Raw genomic sequence first — 24,990 nt, forward strand, 5'->3', positions numbered from 1 at the left:
GGCCATGGGGGTGCGCACATCTCACAGGGTCCTACCAGGACTGTGGGGGGCAGGCACATCTCACAGAGCCCCACCTGGAGGACTGTGGGGGGTGGGCACATCTCACAGAGCCCCACCTGGAGGACTGTGGGGGGTGGGCACATCTCACAGAGCCCCACCTGGAGGACTGTGGGGGGTGGGCACATCTCACAGAGCCCCACCTGGAGGACTGTGGGGGGTGGGCACATCTCACAGAGACGCTGGGCACTGAAGAGGGAGTGGAGTGTACGTCCCTGGCAGTAAGCTTTGATTGCTGAGGCACCCATGTCAAGAGACATTCATCTTGAATAAACATGTGAACAGCTCCGCTGCGCAGCTACTAGCAACACAACCCGAGAAGGAAACCGGCTGCGCTGACTCATCAACGTCCCTTTCTGGAAAGCCCTGGGTAACCTAGGGACGTGATGCTTGATCACCTGGCTAAGCGACCTTATGCTTGAAAGAAAACCTGGGCACCCCACCCTCGGACACTGCTGCAGGCGGAGCCCCAGGTTCCCACGTTTGCTCCCCTCATTCTCCCTTGTTCTCCACATTCTCTTTCTGGCGGTCACGTTCCTGTGCCCTCGCCCCTTGCCGCTCGGCCCTCGCCCTTGGGCCTGCTGATTCACATTTATGTGTGGCCTGAGGCTTGCCGAGTACCCTTCAGAATATGGAAGTAATAAATCTTGTTCCTTGAAGTTCCCTGGTGGTTTTTGCCAGAGTGCCTCCTGCAATCATGAGCAGCACAGGGCTGGTCCAGCCACAGCACTGGCCCTGCAGGATGTCCGTGGGGCGCCTTAGGAGGGACACAGCTGGGCGAGTGCCTCTTGATGGAGGCCCTTCAGGCTGCACAGCATGAGCAAAGGCACAGGAGTTTAAAAGAGCAAAGCAGGTCCAGACGCGGTGAACAGGTCTGCATGGCTAGACTGCAGGGGTCACATGGAAGTGGGCAGAGTCCCTTTGGGTGAGGTCAGAAAGCCGTCTGAGTCCAAATAATGATCGATCTTGAACGTCACGCTCAGGAAGTTTCCGTTTTGCTGCTTTCCTCGGCAGTAGGGGGTGGGACGATTAGATTTATGTTCAGGAAAATCTCAGGGGGCGTCCACTTTGCTACTGAGAAGCTGCAGGCATGGAAGTCCTGTAGGAGGCTCTGCAATGAGTCCGCTGGGCCTGGGAGGTGTGTGGAGGATGGTGCTGCTGGTACGTGAAGGATGCACTGAGTGGAGAGGAAAGAACTGAGACGTTTCTAAGTTTCGACTCAGGACCTGAGTGGTATGTCCCTGCCATTGACCATGTGAGGGGCGGGGGAGTGTCTGTGTGGGAATGTCCCTGTTAGAGAGGCGGACCTGGGGATCAGCGGGTCCCGAGCACTTACACTGTGAGTGAAGTGAGGTCACAGCTTTATTCTCATCAACGCCAGAAAAATGCACCCCCCCCCCCCTTTAAAAGCTGTGGCCATTTGCTTGTCTGAAGTGGAGGCTGAGACCCAACAGTAAAGGCCAAGGAATATGGCAGAAGTAACGGGTGTTTCACGGCCCACATCAGTGGCTGGGAGTGCTCCTAGAGGCTGGAGGAGGGTTGCCAGGTTCAGTATTTGAAGAATTTGGACTCTCACTTGGGAAGGTTAGGAAGAGGCTGGTGGAAGAGATTCGCAGGGGAGTAACCTGCCACACCCTTGGAGGGGGTGAGCGTTTTCCGGACGAAGGCTGTGGCACTAGATGCAGACAACTCCGGCTGGGTTAATGTGCACTCGGTGGCGCAGCCCCCAGGGGAGTCGCTCAGCGCAGGCACAGCGCAGCCCCGGCGCGTGGCTGCCTTTAAGCAGAGGATGGACAGTCACACAGAGGCCCTGCGGCACCAAGGCCCTGGGGTCACATTCCCTCTAGAAGACTGGTTTAGAGCAAAAGGTTAATCTCAAAGGCAGCTCTGGTTTGAGTTCCAGGAGTGCTAGGCTGACATATCTGCCAACGAGGTGAAGGGAGGCCCTCATCTGGGTGCTTGACGCTGTGATCTGACTGCGAGCTCCCCTGGGAGGCAAGGTCGCCAGCTGAGCTGCCGGGGCAGAGCTGCCTGCGCCTCCCTGTGCATCTGTGGTCTGCTGGGTGCTCTGCTGGGTCACCCTCCCCCCACACTTGTCTGAATACCCAACTGAAAACGGCTGGATCTAGGGTTCGTGGGACATTGCCGGTGTCCTGAGGCTGCCCACATGACGTCTGCTCCTCTCCTAGAGATTACAGATGTGAAGAGTCTCTGTGGGTCACTGTCAGGCTGATCCGAGTGAAGAAAGTCCTGATCTGTCTTTAGCTCTTTGCTGACAGTCACTGAAAACATTAGGTCGCAGTGGCCAGGAGGCAGATAGCAAAATCACTAGGGTTAGACACCCTGACCAGCTGACCCACCATTTACTGTGTGACTCTCGGCACGAAGCCGTGCCTCACTTTCCTTTCCCATAAAGCAAAAGGTGAGCAGTAGCTACAGGGTTGTTCTGCGGTGGTGCACGTAAGGCTGGCAGGGCCCCGGAGCACGCTCAGAGGCTGTGGCTGCTGTTCTTGCCGTGGGGGTGATGTTTGGCCTGTGCAACTTCGGGCTTTGGGTAGGATTTAGCTGTGAGCACCCCTAGCGTGAGCCATGTTTCACCCTTCCTCACCTCATCTTAAAGCCTTCGGCTCTGAGGGCTCACCCACAGTGCAAAGACTGAGGAGCAGGTGCTCCGGATGTGATGAGGAGCCGCAGGGACAGTGTGTACCATGTCTGACAGCTTAGAAGTACACTGGGAACATATAAGTACACTGAAAACATTACGTTCTTTTAAAAAGAAACACTAATAAGCAAGTTCATGTCGCAGACACAAATGCAGACATACATCCTGTTCTTTAGCTTTGGCAAAGCTTCCTCTGGGCTTGGAACTCTTCGTTCCACCAAGACATAGGCTGACGTCAAGCTGATGTGAGCGTCAGTCAGAACCTGCATGGAGACGGAGCGTGCAGACTGGTCCCTGACCCAAGCTGCAGGCACACGGATGCTCTTCAGTGGGAGACGGATGCAATAGCTTATCAAGCACCTGGCTTCACTAAGGCTTCACTCTGGGGTCCTGCCCAGGTGATTAGGGTCCATCAGAGACAAGTGCACACCTGAAGAGGCTGTCCTGTAAGTGTAATCCACTTGTCTAAATCCACTTGTCTAAATTCTTCCCGGCCAGGCGTGGCTCAGCGGTTGAGCATCGACCTGGGATCCAGGCGATCAGGGTTCGATTCCCTGTCAGGGCACATGCCCGGGTTGTGGGCTCGATCAATGACTCTCTCATCATTGATGTTTCTATCTCTCTTTCTCCCTCTCCTTTCCTCTCTCTGAAATCAATAAAGATATATTAAAAAAAATAAAAATAAATCCATTTGTCTAAATTCTAGTGTGTTACTAGGTGAGGTGTCTTCTCAATGTCAGATGGAAGATACTGTGTGAGCAAAAGAACAGTTCATTGCTGACTACAAGGTGGTTGCAGGAGTCTGCTTTGCATGTGGGCGTGAAACCAAAGGTGGCTGAGAACAAATCCCAGCAAGAAGCCGAAGTTGGAAACCTGGAACTACTGAGGTTACAGTCGTGTGCTGCTTGATGAAGGGGTATGTTCTGAGAAACACAGTGTTGGGAGACTTCATCCTTGTGTGAACATCGGAGAGGCATGTACACAGACCTGGGTGGTATAGCTACCTCACTCCTGGTGTATGGCACAGTCTACTGCTCCTGGCTACAAACCTTACAGGTGTTACTGTACTGAACACGGTAGGCAACTGTGATACAATAGCAAGTGTTTGTGTATCTAAACACAGAAAATGTTCAGTAAAATATGATGTATACGATATAAATACTGGTGCCTCATTCAGGGCACTCACCACGACTGGAGGTGCGTGATGGACCTGCTCTGGGCGGATCAGTGAGTGAGAGGGGAGTGAAGTGAGGGCCCAGACGTCACCAGGGTCCCGCAAGCCTTCCCTGCTTCCTTCCCAGAGTCAGAAATAGTGTAGTTGGCAGTGCTGCTCCATGCACAGGCTGTGGGCTGGATGGGTTGGAAATATCAAGGAGACACTGGCTGGGTGAGATGGAGGTCACTGTAACAGTGACTGTCAGGAGGGAGGGTAGGTGGCTTGAGGTCAGCAGGAATTAGTAATCAGGAATCAGGAAGGAGAGATAAGGGACAGGGGTTGTCATGGTAACGTATTTGGCTACTGCAAGCTGCAGTGCTGGTTACCTTAAGGAACTTTTTGGAATCATAAAAACAGTAAGTGTTGGGGTGAGCAGGGAGAGGCTTTGGCAGCCATGGCTCCCAGTGTGCGCAGGGCTGAACCAGCCCGGAGGTCCTAAATGCATCCAGGCTGTGCTGCTGGGCCCCCAGGCTGGCAAGGGTACCCAGACACCCAAATTGGCCCAAAACTTCTGTGTCTGCCATCTGGCTACTGGGGACATGCTGAAGGCCATGGTGGCTCTGCCTCAGTACTGGGAATAAAACTGAAGGTGACTATGGGTGCCAGGAAATGGGTGAGCCATGAAATGGAGTGGAGCTCACTGAGAAGAATCCAGACACTCCTCCATGCAGAAAGGCTTTTCTCTAGATGGTCCTTCGGACTGTAGGGCAGCCAAAATGTGTGATGACCTCATGGAGAAGGGGAAAGAGAAGTGTGAATCTGTCACTGAATTCCACATTCCAGACTCTCTGCTGATCCGAGAACCATAGGACGGCTGATTCTCCCCCTGAGGGCAGTTCCTACCATGAGGAGTTCAACCTCCAAAGGAGCCTATGAAAGATGATATCACTGAGGAACCTGTGGTCCTGATCAGATGTTAATGAGAAAGCCTTGAAAATCCACCAAGAGGCCCACCACACTCAGACTACCCCACCAATAGAGTACTACATACTACAGGAGACCCACACGGCCATCGACACAGCCCAGACGCCTGATGTCCTGCCTGCTAGCATCCTGGCAGCCTTCTCCAAAGCCCCATCCTAGTAACAGAGGCCAGGCGAGACTGTACCACTGCTCACCACCCCATGTGTGGCATGATCCCCTGTTAGGTGCTGGGCAGGGGTGGGGGTCAGGGTAAGGATGGAGAGTCAAGAGTGGCGAGGGCTCATGAGAAATACTGGAAGAGCAGCAGTATTGTAGTGAGGCATTTCTTTTACATATAGTAGGCATCTTAACAAGGATGAGTAATTAGCTTTTTCAAGACTGATTGGAGGGTACAGGTAGAAATAGGGAAGCACCGTTTTGTTTCTGAGGAATCATGTTTTCATTTACTCTGGACTAGTGACAATACTTTTTAAAGCCAGTGCCCTGAGTCCTCTCAGCTTTTATCTTAGAAGCTCACAGGTGGCAGCCCAGAAATGCAGGAAACCAAGCTGTCCTGTCTGTTCTGTAGCTTGGGACAGGAATGGCTCGACTAGTGATGCTGGTTCCCCACACCCTGAGGTCAGGAAATCATCTCCACATTGGAAAGAGATATGAGGTGTACTCATGGAGGCAGTGGCTCAGCAAATCAAGTTTACAGGAGTCATGGGGAGGGTGGGCAAGCTGGTCATTCCCCTCCTGACTTACCACTGATCTACCAGTCTACCTGCTCTCGTGGGTGAGGCTCAGCAAGCACCCAGTGTGTGCCACAGTCCTACACTCTTGCCTTCCTTCATCCATGATGTGTGAAGGGGCCCTTTAGATAAATGAGCAAGTGTCCTAGGCAACATCATCCAAAGATTGTCCTTCCTGTCCTCAATCCTGTGACTGTGATCACTCAACAGCACTGTGATGCATTTTCAATGAGGTGCCTTTCTTAACAAATGCCGCCTTGTTTGGCTCCTAAATCAATAATGTATGTACAAGTTTGCAAAGAGGGGGAGGGGCGAGGGGAGGGAGGAAGAGAATGGGGGAGGGGGAGGGGAGGAGGGGGGCTGTTAATATGGAGAGGGTGTAAAACTGAGGATTCAGTATTTTGATTTTGGAAATTTGATTTTGGTCCATTGACCCTATCTGGCATTGAATTAATGGAAAAAAATCAAACTAATCTATGCTTTACACCATTACAACCCAAAAACATCTGCTAAGGATGGGGCAGGCTGTCTGCCCAATCCTTATGGAAGGTGTCTGCTCCAGTGGCAGTGGCTGGTGTTCAGGGTAGGTCTGAGGGCCACCTCAAGCAGGTCTTCACCTTGTTGCTCTTTGATGTGCTCAGGCTTCAGAGGGAAGGGCTGCATGGAAGTGTGTTCTCCTGGTGCAAGGAGTGTATTCTCCCCATGAGACATAATCTACAAGTTAAGAATGGACTTTGATAATGAGGGGGAAATACATGGGACATATATTTAGGGAACCATGAGATCCCTCTATGCAATGACCCAGGAGAAAGTTGACCCAGCCTAATCCTAGAGGAACAACAAAGCCTTGCAAAATCAAGTGTGATGTTTACCTATAGCACAACTTATGCGAAAGCTACAACTCCAGTGGCTGCTTCTGAATTTTCTGTTCCCAGCTGGCTTTGCCTATTAGTAGGCTAGGTAGTCCAGAAGGCGTTTTGAGAAGGCTCCCTCCCCAAATCATGACTTCCTCTAACTTCTGATGCTTGAACTTTCTTAGCATGGGACCAAGCTCTTTATTTCCTTATGGAGAGTAAATCCTAAAGGGAAGGACTTGGGAGAGGTAATATCTGGGCTTGTATCCACAAAGGGCACAAGTGACTGGATCAGACTTATTCCTGAGAACAGAAAGAACAGAAGCTCAAGGGCAAAAGGGAACTGAGGTATTGAGAGAAGTAAGGGAAGCAGAGGGGCAAAGACAGCTGGAGGCATAATTATAACAGTAGCAGCTAACGGGTACGAAGTACTTACAAAGTGCCAGAATATGCACTAGGCAATATTTATGTATTACCTAAAGCATATGGAGATTGGGAGGAGGACCCAACATGAAGGATCACTGTGAAGTTATTGTAACACAGTGTATTTCAGTAGTTAAAAATAAAAAAGAAAGACTTATAGCTCATTTCTTTAAGTTAGCCATTAAAAAGCACTTGCAACTGAATTCTGTAATAATTTTGCACCAGTAAATCTGTTGCTTCTGGCTATCCATCACCAGTTGGTACAGAATTATTAACCATGTGCACCTAAAACATGAAAAAATACCCAAAGAAGATTATTTCACCAACAGTTAATAAATCACTAATATTGAAATTAAAACAGCCCTGGGATAAATAATGGTTGTCAAAACCATTAGTTAAGCCCACAATTCAAAGTAGATTATAGTCCATAATCTCTACGAACTAACAACAAAAGTCTAATTCTTCTTTGGGGTGATTAACACTTTGTAAGACCATGAAGTGTTATTAATAATGAATACCCATATTTGTGAAATACATATATTTACTTTTTAATTAAAATATTCCTTCCTTATTCCCAGAAGGGAGTTAAGTCAGAAATATCAGTCCTAATTATCTTCCTTTTTGCTAAAAATGAATAAATATTTTAATTTCAAAAGAGAAATGGACAGGAAGAGAAAATGGGCAAGGTAGGAAGCTGCTACTGACTGACTCATCAAAAGAGAAGAAATAATTTTAATTTCTTGCTGAGAGGGATTAAACTAGAAAAACAATGTTTTTTCTCTGGCCAGTCCAGCTGCCATTAATGATGGGACTGAGGTAAAATGTTTGCAGGCAGGACTATATTAAAATAAAGTTAAATGTTTAAACTCTAAAAAGCAAAATTCTTCATAGTTAATGCTAGAATTACGTTAAAAACTGTACTCTGACTTTGGAATCAAAGGGTTAGACTCAGGGATGTGAGCTGAGAATAAAGGAAATGCCTTTGGGAAGAAGTTGTCTCAGAACATGAGAAAAAGGAGAGGAGTGGAGTTTGCCATAAAACAGGACGACACCCAGCATGGGGACAGGACCACCATCAGTTTTGTAGGAAATTAAATAATGAGGGTTGAGTGAATGCTCATGGCTCATGCAACATTCAGGCTTCTTCAGTTTCCCATGATGACAGCTCAAACAATTGTTGTACAAGGACTGATAGTTTCCTGACATCACACTGCAAGTTCTAGAAGTATCAACTAGGACAGGCGAACTCTCTCATTCATTCATCCATTCATTCATGAAATGCCAGTGGAGGGCAAACCATGACCATTATTACATGACAGGTACTGTGATAGATGTGAAAGGTAGTGACATCAGAGCAATGGCGGTGTGAGAGATACCCTTGGCCTCTGCCCTTGAAATTTCAACAAATTAACCAATTATAATTCAATAAAGAATTCCCTATTCAACGCAGAGGCACGCCTGTGAGACCCATGCATTGAAGCATCTAAAGGTGGACAACTGGTAATAAGAGGGGAGACGAGAAGGGAGGAGAGCTCAAATAGCCCTCAGATATAGCCTTGCAGCTGGCAGCTCACTGTAAGGCTGGGAGAGGGGACGAACCTGGCAACAGCAGGTGCCTCCTTTGGCAAAGAGGAACAGAGAGCTGAGGGGCCAGTCCAGCAGGGTGAGCAGAGAACAGTAACTGAGCCAGCAGACGCCTGACAGAGCACAGGGTTCTGTCTTGAGGCTGTCCCACTGTTGGGCGGGGGTGTTTCTAATAAAGAATGGAAACACAGAGCCTTGCTGCCCACTTGGACTCCCCAAACTCTCCTCCTGTTGCCCTTGGTGTCAGGCTGAGGAACAGTTTATCTGTAAACCAAGAGCTATAGCAGTGAAACTTCTGTTTCCCTCTCTGTGACTGATCCCCAAGTTTGGTGCTTGGGGCTGGACATCATGGAGGTCAGGGTTGCCATTATGGTGAGGGATAAACAAACCCCAGCCTCAAGCAGCACAGTTGTACTCTCTACAGAAGCCGTGGAGGTCAAGACTGGGAGATGACAGAGGTAAAAAAAATCTTGCGATTCAGCGTCATCTATTGGAAAATAGTAGAAGGACTTCTTTAGAGAATGCTGCTATAGAAGAGAGGTTTATGCCTAGACAAAGGTGAGTAGCAAATGCCATGAATAACTACTGTAATGAGGATGATCAAAAAGAAAATGAAAAATCCCCAGAAAGCAAGCTGGAACACATGAAAATATGGGATATAAATGACAAAGGTTTCAAGATTGCAATTCTGAAAATACTCAATGAGATGTGAGAAAATACAGACAGACAATTCAGTGCACTCAGAAAACACACCAATGAACAAAAGAGTACTTTACCAAAGAAATTGAAACGTTAAAAAAATAACCAATCAGAAATCCTGGATATGAAGCATGCAATTAAGGAGACCAGGAATGAGCTACTGAGCACAGAAAACAGAGACAACCAGATGGAGGAAAGAATTAGTGATATCAAAGATAGGAATCTAGAAATGATGCTGAGGGAAGAAGAGAGACCTGAGCATAAAGAAAAACAAAAGAACTCCATGAGAACTATCAGACTCCATCAGAAAAAGCAATATTAGAATAATAGGCATTCCAGAAAAAGAAGAAAGGAAGAAGAAACCAAAGAGTCTATTCAAACAAATAGTGGATGAGAACTTCTCAAACCTATGGAAAGAACTACATCCTTGAATCCGAGAAGCAAACATAACACCTAGTTAACTGAACCCAAAGAGGCCCTAGCCAAGGCACATTGTATTAAAACTGTCAACAATTAATGACAAAGAAAAAATTCTCAAAGTAGCCAGGAAAAAGAAGGAAGTGACCTACAAAGGAAAACCCATCAGAATTTCATCCAACTTCAAGGCAGAAACTCTACAGGCCAGAAGAGAGTGGAACCAAATATTCAAACACCTGAAAGACAGAAATTACAAGCCAAAAATAATATATACAGCAAAGTTACCCTTTAAATATGAAGGAGAAATAAAGACATTCTCAGACATACAGAAGCTGAGAGAATTTATCACCAGAAAACATTCACTGCAGGAAATACTCAAGGGAGTTATTCTACCTGAAACAAAGAATGTAAGGTCACAACACTATGAGTAAGATCAACAAAACTTACAGCATAAACAGGGATAATTGTGACGACAAAAACATAAAAGGGGAGGGGTAAAGGTCTGAACTGGCAAAGAGGAATGAACATCAGATGCACCTGAAAGAAAAAGCTATTGTATATATGAAACTTTATCTTTTATAAACCTAATCGTCACCACACTCAAAAATCCCCCAATCTAGACACATAGCTTAAAAAAAGAGGACCCAGAGGAAAGAAGTATGAAACACCACCAAACAAAAACAGCAGACAGAAGACAAAGGAAAAGAACCAATACAGGCACACAGCTACCAGAAAACAAAAGATAAAATGGCTATAGGAATTCCTCCTAACTAATAATTACCCTAAATGTAAATGATCTGAATTCACCAATAAAGAGGCACAGAGCAGCAGAGTAGGTTGAAAAACAAAATCCAATCATATCCTGCCTTCAGGAGACATATCTGAGCTGCAAAGACAAAAGTAGATTCAAAGTGAAAGATGGAAAATGATTCTCCAAGCAAATAACATCCACAAAAAAGCAGGTGTAGCCATACTTATATCTGACAAAATAGATTTCAAGACAACAAAGTTAACAAGAGACTAAGATGGACACTTCATAATGATAAAGGGGACACTACATCAAGAAAACAACACTTCTCAATATATACGCACCCAACAAGGGAGCACCAAAATACATAAAGTACTCGCAGAACTAAAGGGAGAAATAGATCAAAACACAATCATACTTGGGGATCATAATACTCAATTGATGGCTCAATTGAAAGATCATCCAAACAGAAAATCAATAAAGAAATATTGGTGTTAAATGAAACACCAGACCAAGTGGACACAGTTGACATTTAGAGAGCCTTTCATCTCAGAACATCAGATTATACACTCTTCTCCAGGGCACATGGAACATTCTCAAGGACAGACCATATGTTGGGCCACAGAACCAGCATCAACAAATTCTAGAAGATTGAAATTATACCAAGTATATTCTCCAACCATTCTATGGATGTTATTTGCTTGGAGAATCATTTTCCACCCTTTCACTTTGAATCTACTTGTCTTTGACTTGAAATTAAAAATCAACCACAAAAAGAAAGTTAAGAAACCCACAAATACACAGAGATTAAACAATGTACTATTAAAAAATGACTGGGTCAAAGAAGAAGTAAAAGGTGAGATCAAAAGATATATGGAGACAAATGATAGTGACAATACAACATATCAAAACTTTTGGGATGCAGCAAAATCAGTACTAAAGGAGAAGTTATATCACTATAGACCTATCTCAAGAAATAAGAGAAATCCAAAGTAAACAACCTAACATCACATCTTAAAGATCTAGAAAAAGAAGAACAAAAGCAACGCAAAGTCAGAAGAAAGGAAATCATAAAAATTCTAGCAGAATGAAATAGAGAAAAAGACTATACAAAATTTAATAAAACAAAGAGCTGGTTCTTTGAAAAGATTAATAAAATTAACAACCCCCTGTATAGACTCACTAAGGAAAAAAGGGGAAAGTCCCATATAAACAAAATCAGAAATGAGAGAGTAGAAGTCAATACAGACAATACAAATATACAAAGGATCAAGCTAGAATATTATGAAAGACTATATGTCACCAACTTCAATAACCTAGAAGAAATGAATACGTTTCTAAAAATATATAACCTTCCTAGACGAAATCATGAAGAACTGAAAAATCTAAATAGATGGATCAGCAGCAAGTAAACTGAAACAACCATCAAAACCCTCCCAAAAAATAAAAGCCCAGGACCAGATGGCTTCACTAGTGAATTCTACCAAACATTTAAAGATTTGAAACCTATCCTCCTCAAACTCTTCCAAAAAACTGAAGAAGAGGCAACACTTCCTAAATACATTTTATGAGGCCAATACAACCCTGATACCAAAACCTGGCAAGGATAACACAAAAAAAGAAACTACAGATCAATATCTTTGATTAATACAGATGCAAAAATCCTAAACAACACACTAGCAAATCGAATGAACAGTACATCAGAGCTAATACATCACGATCAAGTGGGGTACATTCCAGGGACACAAGGATGGTTCAACATATGCAAATCAACCAATGTAACACCCCACAGTAACAGAAGGATAAAAGTCATATGATCTTATCAATAGGTGCAGAAAAGGCATTTGATAAGATACAACATATATTTATGATTAAAACACTCAGTGAAATAGGCATAGAAGGAAACTACCTCATCATAATAAAGGCCGTATATGATAAACCCTCAGCTAATATCATACTCAATGGTGAAAGACTGAAAGCTTTTCCTTTAAGATCAGGAACAAGACAAGGATGCCCATTCTCATCACTTTTATTCAACATAGTGCTGGAAGTCCTAGCCAGTGCAATAAGGCAAGAGAAAGAAATAAAAGGCATCCAAATTGGGAAGGAAGAAATAAACCTGTCACTTTTTGCAGATGACACGGTTCTGTACATAGAAAACCCTACCAAAACTCCACCAAAAAAAACCCTATTAGAAACAATAAGCAAGTACAGTGAAGTTGAGGATACAAAAGCAGTGTACAAAAATCCACTGCCTTCCTGTATACTAACAACAGAACTTCAGAAAAAGAAATGAAAACAACAATTCCTTTTCCAATTGCAATCAAAAGAATAAAATACCCAGGAATAAACTTATCAAAGAACGTGGAAGACATATATGCTGAAAACTACAAAGCATTATTAAAGGAGATTGAAAAAGACACAATGAAATGGAAAGATATTCCATGTTCATGGACTGGAAAAATAAACGTAGTTAAAATGGCCATATTACCCAAAGCAATATACAGATTTAATGCATCCCCATCAAAATACCAATGTCACTTTTTTAAAGAAATAAAACAAGATATCACCAGACTTATATGGAATCACAAAAGACCCAGAATAGACAAAGCAATCCTGAGAAAAAAAGAATGAAGCTGGAGGTATCACACTACCTGACTTCAAATTATACTACAGAGCTACACTAATCAAAACAGCATGGGATTGACACACAGATCAGTGGAATAGAATTGAGAGCCCAGATATAAAACCACATGTACATGGGAAGATAATTTTTGACCAAGGAGCCAGAAACACAGAATGGAGTACAGATAGTCTCTTCAATAAATGGTGCTGGGAAAACTGGAAAGCCCCATGCAAAAGAATGAAACTGAATTACACTTTGTCCCCATGTACAAAAATTAACTCAAAATGGATCAAAGACCTAAATGTGAGACCCAAAACAATGTTACATAGAAGAAAACACAGGTACTAAACTTATGGACCTTGGTCGTAGAGAGCATTTTATGAACTTGATCCCAAATGCAAAAATAAATGAATGGGACTGTACCAAACTAAAAAGCTTCAGCAAAAGGAACTGACGACACAACAAACAGGCAGCCGACCAGATGGGAGATGATATTTGCAAACAGTAGCTCCCACAAAGGTTTAATTTCCAAAATATATAAAGAACTCATGAAACTCAACAACAAATAAACAACCCAATCAAAAAGTGGGCAGAGGACCTCAACAGACACCTCTCCCAAGAGACCTACGACGAACAGCCAATAGATACATGAAAAGATGTTCAACCTCACTAGCAATTAGGAGAATGCAAATCAAAACTGCAATGAGATCCCACCTCTCACCTGTTGGAGTGGCTGTTATCAGCAAGACAGGTAATAACAAGTGTTGGAGAGACTGTGGAGAGAAGGGAACCCTCATTCACTGCTGGGGAATGGAGACTGGGACTATGGAAAGCATTCTGACGATTCCTCAAAAAAATTAATAGAGCTACCATAACACCCAGCAATCCCTCTCCTGGGTATATATCCAAATGACTTGAAAACATGTATTCGCAAAGTTATATGCGCCCCTACGTTCACTGCAGCATTATTCACAGTGGCCAAGACATGGAGACAACTAAAGTGCCCTGCGGTGGAGGCCTGGACAGAGATGTGGGAGGTGTGCACGATGGATACTACTCACCATGCGAAAGGATGGGTACTGCCATTTTCAACAACACGGATGGACCCTGAGAATATCATGCTAAGTAAGATGTCAGGCAGGAAAAGCTAAGAACCATGTGATTTCACTCTTATGTGGGATGTAAAGCTGAAACTTGTGGACACAAACAGCAGTGTGGTGGTTGCCAGAGCAAAGGGGGTGGGGGAGGTGAAGGGGACCTAATATATGGTGACAGAAAAGGTATGACTGGGTGGTGGGCGCACAGTGCAATATACAGACCTTGTACCATAGAAAGCCACACCTGAAACCTATGTGTTCATATTAACCAGCCACTGCAATAAATTTAATAATTAAAAAAAAAGATGTGAAAGGTGTTGTGAAGCTGGATACAGTCTCAAAGCAGCTACAGTAATCCCATCGCATCAGAGATACCATCCGTTACAAGACGCACCTCCCTTTACGTAGGTCTCAGAAGGAAGATGCTGCTAATTGTATTTCCGACACCACTGAGTGCGACACATCTTGACTTCAGAAATGTTAAGATGGGAAAAAAGGTGCAGTTGGACTCAACGACACAGCCACGTAAAGTAATCAAAATCCGGTGCTCACAGCAGGGCCAGACCACGGAGCGCACCAGCTGCCCCCTTCCACGAGCGAGTTTACTCCCGTCTGCACGGTCCTCGGGGAGGGTCCGAGGAGGTGTTTTGAAGCCTGTGGACAGAGCGTTCTTCCCGCGCGCACTATGAAGCGGTCGCGCGTTCCCACTCAGTCCACGCACACGGCGCGCGCCCCTCCGGCGGGCGAGGGGGGCTCCTCAAAGTCCGTGCCTGCCCGCGCCCCGCATCCCGCCTGCCTCGCCCCATCCTAACCCTGGGACAGCGGCCTCGCAGCTGCTCCCACCGCCCCACCCGAGACAAAACACCCCGGGCGGGGCTCGCGGACAGGCCTTCCTCCCGGCTCTGGCGGCCCGGAGGCCCAGGGGCCCAGGCCACAGCGCGGACGCGGTGCCCACGGGGTGCTCCCCGCGGGAGACCCACCTTCGCGCTGCCACTCACCTCGCCTCCAGGCCGCGCGCGTGTGTGCGTGCGTGTGTGTGTGTGTGGAAATCTCCGTGCGTGCGTGGGCAGGAGCCTCCGTGCGTGCATGGGGGAGTCTCCGTGCGTGCGTGGGGGTGTCTCCGTGCGTGCGTGGGGGGAGTCTCCGTGCGTGCGTGCGTGCGTGGGGAGGAGTCTCTGTGTGTGCGTGAGGGGGAGTCTCCGTGCGTGCGTGGGGATCCTCCGCGCGTGGGGAAGGAGGAAGCGGGGCTCTTTTCTTCTCCCCTAACCCTAACCCTGCAGGGGAGGCCCCCTCCACGGCCCCGTTTAACCTGTTACCTCATAACGGGCCCGTCTCCAACGCCAGCCACAGCGGGTCCGTCCAGGCCGTGGGTGCGGGTGTGGGTGCGGGTGCGGGTGCGGCCTGAGACTCTGCATTTCTGACTCGCTGGGCGACGTGGCTGCCGCCCCTGGGCCACAGCCTGAGTATCGGAGCCGAAGTCGAGGTCGCGCCTCGGGTCAGGCCCCGCAGTCGCTCGGGGTGGGCGGGGCGCCGCCTGCGTGGCTCGTCCCTCCCGCGCGGCGCTGCTCGGAGCCCCACGCGGCTGGGGAGGCCCCGCGGACCCGCTCACGCCGCGCGCCCCTGGCCTGCGGGAGACGCGGGACCCAGGACGGCCGGGAGGGCCGCAGGCCCGGCGCAGCGTCTGGGGACGCGCCCCGCCTCCAGGTCTGGAAGTGCCGCGCCGGGGCCTCTCCAGAGCGTCGTCAGTACAGTTCATCCTACGCGACGCGAAGGGACCAGAACGCAGCACCATACACGGGAAGTAACCCTAGGGCGCAGGGAAGCAGCCCCGCCTGCGCGCCCAAGCCGGGCCTCGGCGGCTTCATAGGGGCAGGCGCAGCCTCAGGGGCAGGATCCGGGCATCCTGCCACCGTCTCATGTGGGCTGTAATGGGCACCCCAGCCAGGCGGCGGGGGAGGGCTGCCTTTAGGAAAGAGCTACATTGAAAAGGGGGGGGCGGAGAAAAAGAAAAGGGAACTCCTGCCCAGGCGAGCCTGACAGTTCCTCACGAGTGAGGCCAGGGGCTCCGGGCTCGGGAGGAGCAGAGTCTCTCCGACGTCAGCGCCTTTGTTTCCCTGGAGCACGAGCTGGGCTCACGTGGGTGTGAGATGAGGCCAGTTACCACTCACGGCGTTCACTCAGAGTAAAACTTTGGAGGTTTTGATTGTAAATAGTGTGATGCTCTATTTACTTTGAGTGTGACGCGGCTGACACAAAAATTGACGTGAACTTCCATGGCTGGAGCTTGGGAGAATCCTTCTTAGACTCTTAGACGCAGTAGTGGCAGGTGGACCAAGGTGGGGTCTCGGGAGCGTAAGCATCCCTGGGCGGCTGGGACAGTGGCTCAGCCTCTCAGTCCTTCGTTGCACAAAATGCTTAATTAAAATCAGCCGCGAGCCTTCAGCGCTCCCGTGTCACTCAGCTTCAGCCTTCTCGCCGAGGACTGTTCAAATGGCCCGGCCAGCGGGAGCGGACTCAGCAGGTACACACCTGGCCGAACCTAGCCCTGTACGAAGGAGAAAGTCCCGCTGGCCCAGCGCGGGCGCGGGCTAGAGGGGGCACCCCCGGGTGCTGCGGGCCGGCTCTCTCCTCACCCAAGCGAATGCTGTCACAGGCCGGAGGTGCGCAGGAAGGCTGACTCGGGCGGAATTAGAAGCTTCCTTCCCCGGTTGTTTGAAAGTTATCTGAGCATGAAAAGATCCTGACCTGGCGTCGCTTTCGTTTCCTGGATCTAGGCTTCTCGGGGATGCGTTGCGGGGCTCTGGGCAGCAGGGGCCAGGGGAGGCGGGCGAAGGAAACAGGCTGAGCTGAAGTGCTCAAGTCGCACTGAATCGTCACTGAGCAGCTGTGGGGTTGTGTTTAATGACCTTAAGGACAAGTCTCTTGAGGAACTTACTTGTTTCCCAAGTAGGGCCTTCGAGTTAAATGATGAGGTGGGGCTGAGGGGAGCCGGCTTGTTTCTCTCTGCGCCCCACTGTGGGCTCCTTCCTCCTAGGACAGGGTGGGGAGGCCGGAGCCCTGTCTCCCTGCAGAGGCGGGGCAGACATTTCAGGGATCAGCCTGTCAAGCATACACTGTTTTGCTTGGCTGTCACCTTGATATGCCATCTGCAGCCCTGGGCTGGTGACACAGGAACCTGGGGCGGGCAGGGCACATTCGGTCCCGACTGAGAGCAGCGCCTCACACGGTCCTTGGCCGCACAGGCACCTCAAACTCCACACGCCCAAAACTGAACTTGTGTCTTTCTTCCCGTTCTCCCCTCTCCATGCTCTCTTATTAATAGTGCCCCTCCCCCGGCCCAATCGCAACTCTTCCTCACCTTGGCTCTGCTCGCTTCCTAGCCTCCACACCACACCAGAATCGGTCCCTCCAGCACAGCCCTCAGTCCTGCCCTTTCTGCCCCCCTGCTTCTGCGTTTTGGGCCTTCATCACTTTGCCACAGAATTATTTCTGCCCTTTATCACATGGATCACTGCCAGGATGGTCTTCTTCTACACTTTGCTACTTTTTTCTAACTTTTTAAGTTGAATAGGTAGATTTTATTTATTTTTACTCTTCATTTACTTTAGTTTTAATATTTCTAATACACTGAAAGCATTAAAGCTGTACATTTTCCTTTGAATACAGCTGTAGCTGTGCCCTATACTCTTGGTTATGAAGTGCTTTGTTTTACCCTCTAGATAATATCACATTTTAGCTAGAACTTGCCTATTATAAAAAGGGTAATTTAAAAGAATGTTTCTTGATTTACAAGTAGTTGCCTTTTTGGTAATTACTTGTTGATTTACAATGTCATTGATTATAGAGAACTGGGCCTATAGTATTACTTTTTCTTTTCCCTTTCAGATGAATGATATTTGGCTGCATAATGTTTTAGGACCATCATTTGTTTTTATTAACAACCCTTCTTTCTACAGATGTTACTTCAGCGTTCTTCAGATTCTAATGTTTCAGATGCTGAGTCAGCAGCCTGTTCTTTCCGTCAGAAGGTCTATAAGATTGTCTCCCTAGCTTTGAAATGTAGCAATTTTGCTAGAGTGTGTCCCGGGCTTTTCTTTTTCCCTCTTAATTCATCCTCTTTGGGACTCAGAGGAGCTCTTAATCCGAAGAACCAATTATCTCTTCAATTAGGGAATATTTTCTTCTGTTATTTACTTATTACTTTCCATGCACTTGTTACTTCATATCCTCTGGTTGCTTCCAGGCTCACAATTCACATCCTCTGGATTCACCTTCTGTCTCTTTTCTGGTTCCACATAGTTTCTACATTGGGGACTATTACTCTGTGATCTTGTAGAACATGAATTCTATTCTCAACAGTAAGCATTTATTTTTCAATTTGTCTACTAAATCTTTAAAATTCAGAAATATCATCCTTAGTTCCAGAAAGCCTTTTCTGTGCTCTAATTATATCTTTGTTCTAATTACTTTTATTAATGTCTTATTTCTTCCTTCCATTAGTTATACTATAAATGAAGCTACCAGCTCTGTTTGCTTAGCCTACTTTTTCCTTTCTCTCTCTGGTTACAGAGTCCCCTTAGGTGGGTTGTGATTTTTCATTGCCTGCTTATTCTGTGTGCTCTCAATACTTGTACTGGTCAGCCTGTTGGGTGTTCCATCAACAATGGCAGAGCAGGGGGCAGGAACGGGCCAGTGTCAGTTCTGGTGGGCTGGTGGCCAGCCAGCAAGCAAACTCACCTTCAGCCAAGGTGCCTACTAAATCTTCTCTCAGCAGAACAGACAGAGACCCATCCAGTCCAACTAAGCCTCATGCCGGACCAGGAGAGTGAGTATGATTTGGTGACCTCTCTGAATTCCACACTTGTGGTCAGAAAGACAGGGCCCTTCTAAGGGGACAGACAGACATCTGCCAGATGGCCTTTTTCAGGAAGCCATAAATCCAAGGGCTTCACTTTGAGGTTCCTCCTCTGCTGTTGGCTGCCAGGTCTTGCTGGCTGCCCTGGAGCCAGGAGTTTCTAATGTGCTCTCTTCTTGATGTGTCCTCTGAACTCTGTCTTTAATCTCTTTTGTTGATTGAAAAAGGCAGGGAAGGGCCATGCCTTCTCTCGGTCAGCCACCTTCTCAGGTTTCAAGTGATCTTCCTACAGTGCAGGCCTGATAATCTTAATACCTCCAGTGGCTCCCCATTCCCTCAATCACATGGTGAAGCCTTAGGCCCTTTAAGCTGGACGCATCGGACCAGGCCCATACCACATGTTTCCGGTGACGCTAGACTCCTCACTTTCTCAAACCCATGCCGTGTACTCTGCCCTCTGTGTTGACTCACACATTCCCTTATCTGAAAGTCCCATTACTTTCCCAGCATTGGACAGGGCACCCTTCTTATTGTCTAATTCAGGTACCACCTTTTATGGGAACCCTCCTCCATGCCCCCCCCTCCCAGGGCTCCTATTTGTTTCTCAATGGTGGCTCTTGACATAACCTGCCTTTTCTTAGATTATCTCTGTATCTTCTCTCTCCCTCTTCCACCCCAAACCCTAAATAGCATGAGGGCAGGTTCCAGGTCTGTTTCATTTTATCTTTTGCATGAGATGGGTCCCCAAGTGTTGAACTGACAATGGAAAGCAGTGAACCCGGACATTTGCAGACCAAGCCCGAGCTTTTCTCGCTGTGGGTGGGAGACAGAGCCACACACCTGCTGGAGTTGAGCAGAGGAGCTGGTGTTCTCAGCATCAGCTCACAGATGTTCACTTTCAGAAAAGGCCTGGGAATCCCACAGCAAGGACTTCCCGTTATTTCCCCCACCCCACAGAGGATGACAGGACACGGAGTGCAGGGGCTGTGGCCGCCCTCGCCTCTGAGCTGCACGCAGAGCCTCCTCCTTAGTCGCTGGGGAGCATGAGAGTTAGCAAAGCCGAAGAAGGCGGCTACATCAGCACCACCCCACAGGCTGTGCTTTCCCCACCTGTCCTACAGGAGACATTGAAAAGATGAGCTCTGAGGGGAAGTGCCTCTGATACTTCAGGAAGTTTGAAAAGATGCATCGTGTTAATAAATAGAAGGCTTAGATGAGCAAGGAGGAGCCGTCCTATGGAATGCACAAGACCGTCTGGGAGGTGCCTTCAAAGGCGACTCATTGTAATGAAGCAAGAGTCTCTCTACTCAGGCCTCAGGGAGAAGCTGGACGCAGGCGGAGAGCAGAGTGACTGTGCAGGGTCGCTGCGTGGGAGGAGGGTAGGCTGTGGGGGAAGAGGGACCATGCTTTTCTAAGAACACTTCACCTGCCACCAGACCTTTGTGTGACTTCAGAATGAGCAACAGTCCAACCGAGACCCAGGCTGACCGTTTCTCAGCGTGGAGGCTCTGTGCAGTAGCTGTCTCGTGGTGCCGTTTTCTTGCTCTTGCCCAGGGAGCCACGCTGAAGGAACGGGATTCAGAGGCCGGATTTATGAACTGCGTGTGTCTTGTAGGTGTGTCCCATTGCTCCGGGCGGCCTTCCCTGGTGAGAACCTACCGCAGCGCCTCCTGCAGGGAACCTCTGCCCCCTTTAAGAATCCCATCAAGTGTGCTGTCACTTTAGGCAGACCACTAAAATGCAAGGGCGAGAGCCCCACCAGGGCTGGACAGGCGGGCTGGGAGAGTGCTGGGAGTGCACCAGGGTTTGGTGGAGGGCAGAGGGCAGAGGGCAGAGGGCAGGCTCCTCTGTTCTCTTCTCAGCCTTCCCACCACTGGCTCTCACAACAGCATTCCAACTCCTGTCTTCCTCTCCACGGCGCCCTCAAGGCGATGTGTATCTGTGTGTGTTTGTATGTATGTGTGTTTTTGTATGTGAATATGTGCTTATGGGTAAAGGTGTATGTGCCTTCATATATGTGTGTATGTGTGCATATCTGTGCATGTCTGTGCATATGAGTATATTTGTGTATAGCTGTGTATGTGTGTCCATCTGTCAATATGTGTGTGTCTTTTAACTGTGTGTGCATATGGGAGGCTATGCCTGTGCATGTGTATGTACCCATATGTATGTGTGTGTGTACATATTTTATGTACTCTATGTGTATATCTGCATATGTGTGTATTATGTGGGTGTGTGTATTCAGAGATAAGACATTTGTAGGAATAGTTAAGATTAAGTAAGGGCATAAGAGTGAAGTCCTAATCCCAAAGGGTTGGTGGCCCCATAAGAAGAGGAAGAGAGCCCTGGCCCGTGTGGCTCAGTGGTTGGAGCGTCAGCTAGCACACTGAAGTGTCGCAGGTTCAATTCCTGGGTCAAGGGCACGTACCTGAATTGTAGGTTCGATTCCAGCCCAGATCAGGACGCATGTGGGAGGCAACCAATCGATGTGTCTCTCTCACATTGATGTTTCTCTCTCTCTCTCTCTCTCTCTCTCTCTCTCTCTCTCTCTCTCTCTCTCCCTCCCTCCCTCTTCCCTTCCACTCTCTCTAAACATCAGTGGAAAAAATATCCTTGGGTGAGGATTCACAAAAAAAGAAAAAGAAGAGAGAAAGCTGCCCCTTCACCTGCATGCACCGAGGACGGGGCACGTGAAGACTTTGGGGACAGTCCTCTGCAAGACCCACCAGGGCCCTCCCTCACCAGGAACTGAATCTGCTGGCACCTGGATCTCACACTCCCAGCTGCCAGGACTGTGAGAAGTAAATTTCTGTTGCTCATGCTGCAAAAGAGTAGCCTGCAAGGCCCAGAGACCCTCTGCCTCTGGGGAAGCACGCTTGCTTTATGGGATGGGCACAGGGGCTGGGAGGATGGGCGACGGGGGCCTCTCAGAGGAAGGAGCCCCGGAGGCTGCAGCCCCTCCCCAGGCAAGGGGCTCTGCCACGTGCATTTCCTGTGCTTCCCTGACGCTGTCCTCCCGGGCTAATTCTTACTCAGTCCCCCCAAGAACAAGCAGACCCAGCAGGAGGCTCTGTTCTGAGCACCAAAAGGCTGGCATAACAATTCCTGGTTTATTATGTCTTCTTCTCACATCCGCTACCCAGTCTTCACGGGGAGGCTGCAGCAGGCTAGGAATTCAGTCTCTGGGGCCAGTGCGTGGGCTCGTCACTTACGGGATTGTGACCTAGGGCAGGTGTTAAGCTCGCTGTGCCTTCATTTTCTTACCTACACCTTGGGGACAATAGTGCCACCCACCCTTTAGGGTTACTGTAGAGGGTCAAGACAGTTAATGTATGAGAAATACCAGCACATGGTGACCATCGGTGTTGCTCGCCGTGGCGGCTCCTGGAGCAGCCCCGGCCTCGGCACGCGCTGCTGAAGGAAAGGCTGTTGTCTGTGGGGAGGTGGGAGCCGTGAAGCCGGGTGGCAGGTTTGGTAGCGGGAGGTGAGGGGTGAGGTCTCAGTGAAGCGCGAAACAGGGCCATGGGCTGCCGGAGGGCGTGGAGGAGGGGTGCGGAGGTTTGGGAGGGATGGAGAAGGAATGGATTAGATGTCTGGGAGGGAGGGAAAATGAACCTTCCAGAGAAACCTAGTGGGCCTGCTGAGCAATACTGAGTGCCAGTGTGAGTCTTGAGATCACGGATTTCAAGTGGAAACGGGTTTAACTGTGCGGGTTCTCGTCTGCACCCAGTGGCCCGGTGCCGGCAGGAGGAGGCCGGGCTGCCTTCTGAGCGACTGTGCACGGAGGTCACTGTTACGCACAGAGGCCGAGCCAGTTCCCTTCCAGAGCCCGCCGTGCTCACGACGGAGGGACACACTAGAAACGGCCCACCTTGCTGCGGCTTCGTATCCATGCCCTGTCCCTTTCCCTGAGACCGCACAGATAAATCACCATTTTATGGTAATTTAATTTGTGAAATGCTCTGGATAAAGAATCCATTTTCTTAGTTCATGTGGCGTTCGGTACTACATTTTCTATTCATTTCCCTATTGGGGTCTTACTCTCTGCCAAGGCAACAGAGCCGTATACTTATAAAGCACTTGCTGTGCGCCAAGCCCTGGTCCGAGCACTTCATGTGCATGAACGCGCTGGTCTCGCACAGCAGTTCCATTTTACAGACGCTGCCCAGAGAGCTTAAGGAGCTTGCCTGAGGTCACGCAGCGAGCAACTCGGAGTGCAACTAAGCCCCGTCAGCCTTGCTCTAAGAGTTCACGCTCTGTAACCTCTTGGCTTCTTTAATGCATCAGTGAAAATAACTTAAAAACTTTGTGTGTCTCTAAAATATTTATTTTCTGAGAAAACTTATATAGATCTACCTACCTCTAACTGCCATTGTCTTACCTTCCCATCACGTTGTATTACCCAGCCCCATGTGATTAAGGATAAAGGTGATCAGTACCATCTATCCAGCCGCCAGCTTACATCTATGAAAGGCCCACCCTGTTTTATCACCAGTGAGGTAAAGACGAGCAGAACACACCCGTTGCATCCCCAGAACTCAGTCTAGCTGAGGATCAGACAAACGAACAGGGAAAGCACCACAAAGAATAGAGGCAAACCACATAGACACTAGATCCTAGGAAAGCAAGCTACGTAAAGAGAGAGAACAGGCCGAGGATGCTGAATTATCCCAACTTCAGTAGCAGCCATTTTAGTGCCCGAGCAGATGCCACTCGTTTGGTTTTACTGGAGAAATACTTTGGCCACAAGATGCCAAAGACTCCAGTCACCACGCACTTGACTTTCCCGAACACAGCTGGAGTGTGGAGTGCTAGGAACTGGAGGTGATGTTGTGAGCTCGTTTTTAGCAATTTTAATTAGACTCTTTGACCAAATGGGACACGGACAGAGTTCCACAAATCAGGTGGGTAGGCGGGTGTGTTTCTTGGAACAGGCAATGTGACAGTGGGCTGAACGGAAAGTGGGAATGCCTGGGGCCCCCCACACATTGGATGCAATCGGGGCCAGGCTTTTACAGGCTGTGCAGCCTGTGGGAAGACATTTAAGCTTGCTGAATGGCAGTTTTCTAATTTACAAAATGGAGAAATAATCCCTTCCCCAGCGATGCTGGAAGGATTAGCAACGAGTTTAAGTCCCTGGTATAACAGGCATTCAATCAGCAGAAGCCTCACTATCTGTTATTAGAGTTAACATGACAGCGAAAACCCCGTGGCAGGCTTTCTTAAGATGCCCTTTATTGCTGGAGAAGCATCTGTTCTTCCTGGTTCTAGCTCACCTTGAGATAGAGGGGAAAAATGCCATTAAAAATGCAACGTGTTCTACCCAATCGCTACTTTGGAAGGTCAACACTGGACCAGACTTAAGAAATGACATGATCATTTTAACTTGTGTTGGACCGGTTGTATTATTATTACTACTTAACATTGTGGAGTGGAGAAAGGTGAAGGGAGTAACTATTTATTGATTGTTTCTATCTGCCAAGCTTCGCACCAAGTGGCTTTTCGGGCATTTAACTGTCACAGCTGCTTGGGAGTTTGGTGGCAGCATTATTCACATTTTAGAGATAAAGAAACATGGCTCAGAAAGGCTGAGTCACTTTCCCAAAATCACAGAGCCAGTGCATGTCAGGGTCAGTGTGGCCCAGGCCCTTTGATCAGAGAAGGGAGTTGCAAATATGGATGGGGAAGGACCAGGGGGTGTTGGTCTAGAATTGAAGGTATTGGTGTGAACTCATACACAAATGTATATACAGCCACACAGAGGTGTGGAAATGAACATATATGTATATCTCTCTACACCCCCCACAACCATACACATGCGTGCACGCACACACACACACACACACACACACACACACACACACACACACACACACAGATGTACATGCACACACACACAGCTCCTAATTCTTTTCACCTAGGGAGCCAGTGTGAAGCAGTGAGCACCCCTCACACCAGAGCGTGGTTTCTCAGTGTCGTTCTTCAAGGAAAGGAAGCAGTGATCCTCAGAGAAATGGTTGCTGCTGGGGCAGGAACGGGGAGGGTACAAGATGGGCTAGAAGCAGCTCACTGTCCTAGTGAGCACAGAAGTGCTCTA

At 48.1% G+C, this 24,990-nt stretch overlaps 1 protein-coding gene and 1 pseudogene across 1 annotated transcript in view; one reads left to right on the forward strand and one right to left on the reverse strand.

Annotated features, from left to right (window-relative positions):
- SLC9A9 (solute carrier family 9 member A9) overlaps positions 1-24,990 on the reverse strand; it is a 484,070-nt gene that overhangs the window by 115,559 nt on the left and 343,521 nt on the right. The window lies entirely within an intron of this gene.
- Positions 4,330-5,018, forward strand: LOC107540737 (adenylate kinase 2, mitochondrial pseudogene; annotated as a pseudogene).

The sequence above is a fragment of the Miniopterus natalensis genome, chromosome 6 (genome assembly GCF_054644295.1).
Source record: "Miniopterus natalensis isolate mMinNat1 chromosome 6, mMinNat1.hap1, whole genome shotgun sequence".
Taxonomy (NCBI): Eukaryota; Metazoa; Chordata; class Mammalia; order Chiroptera; family Miniopteridae; genus Miniopterus; species Miniopterus natalensis.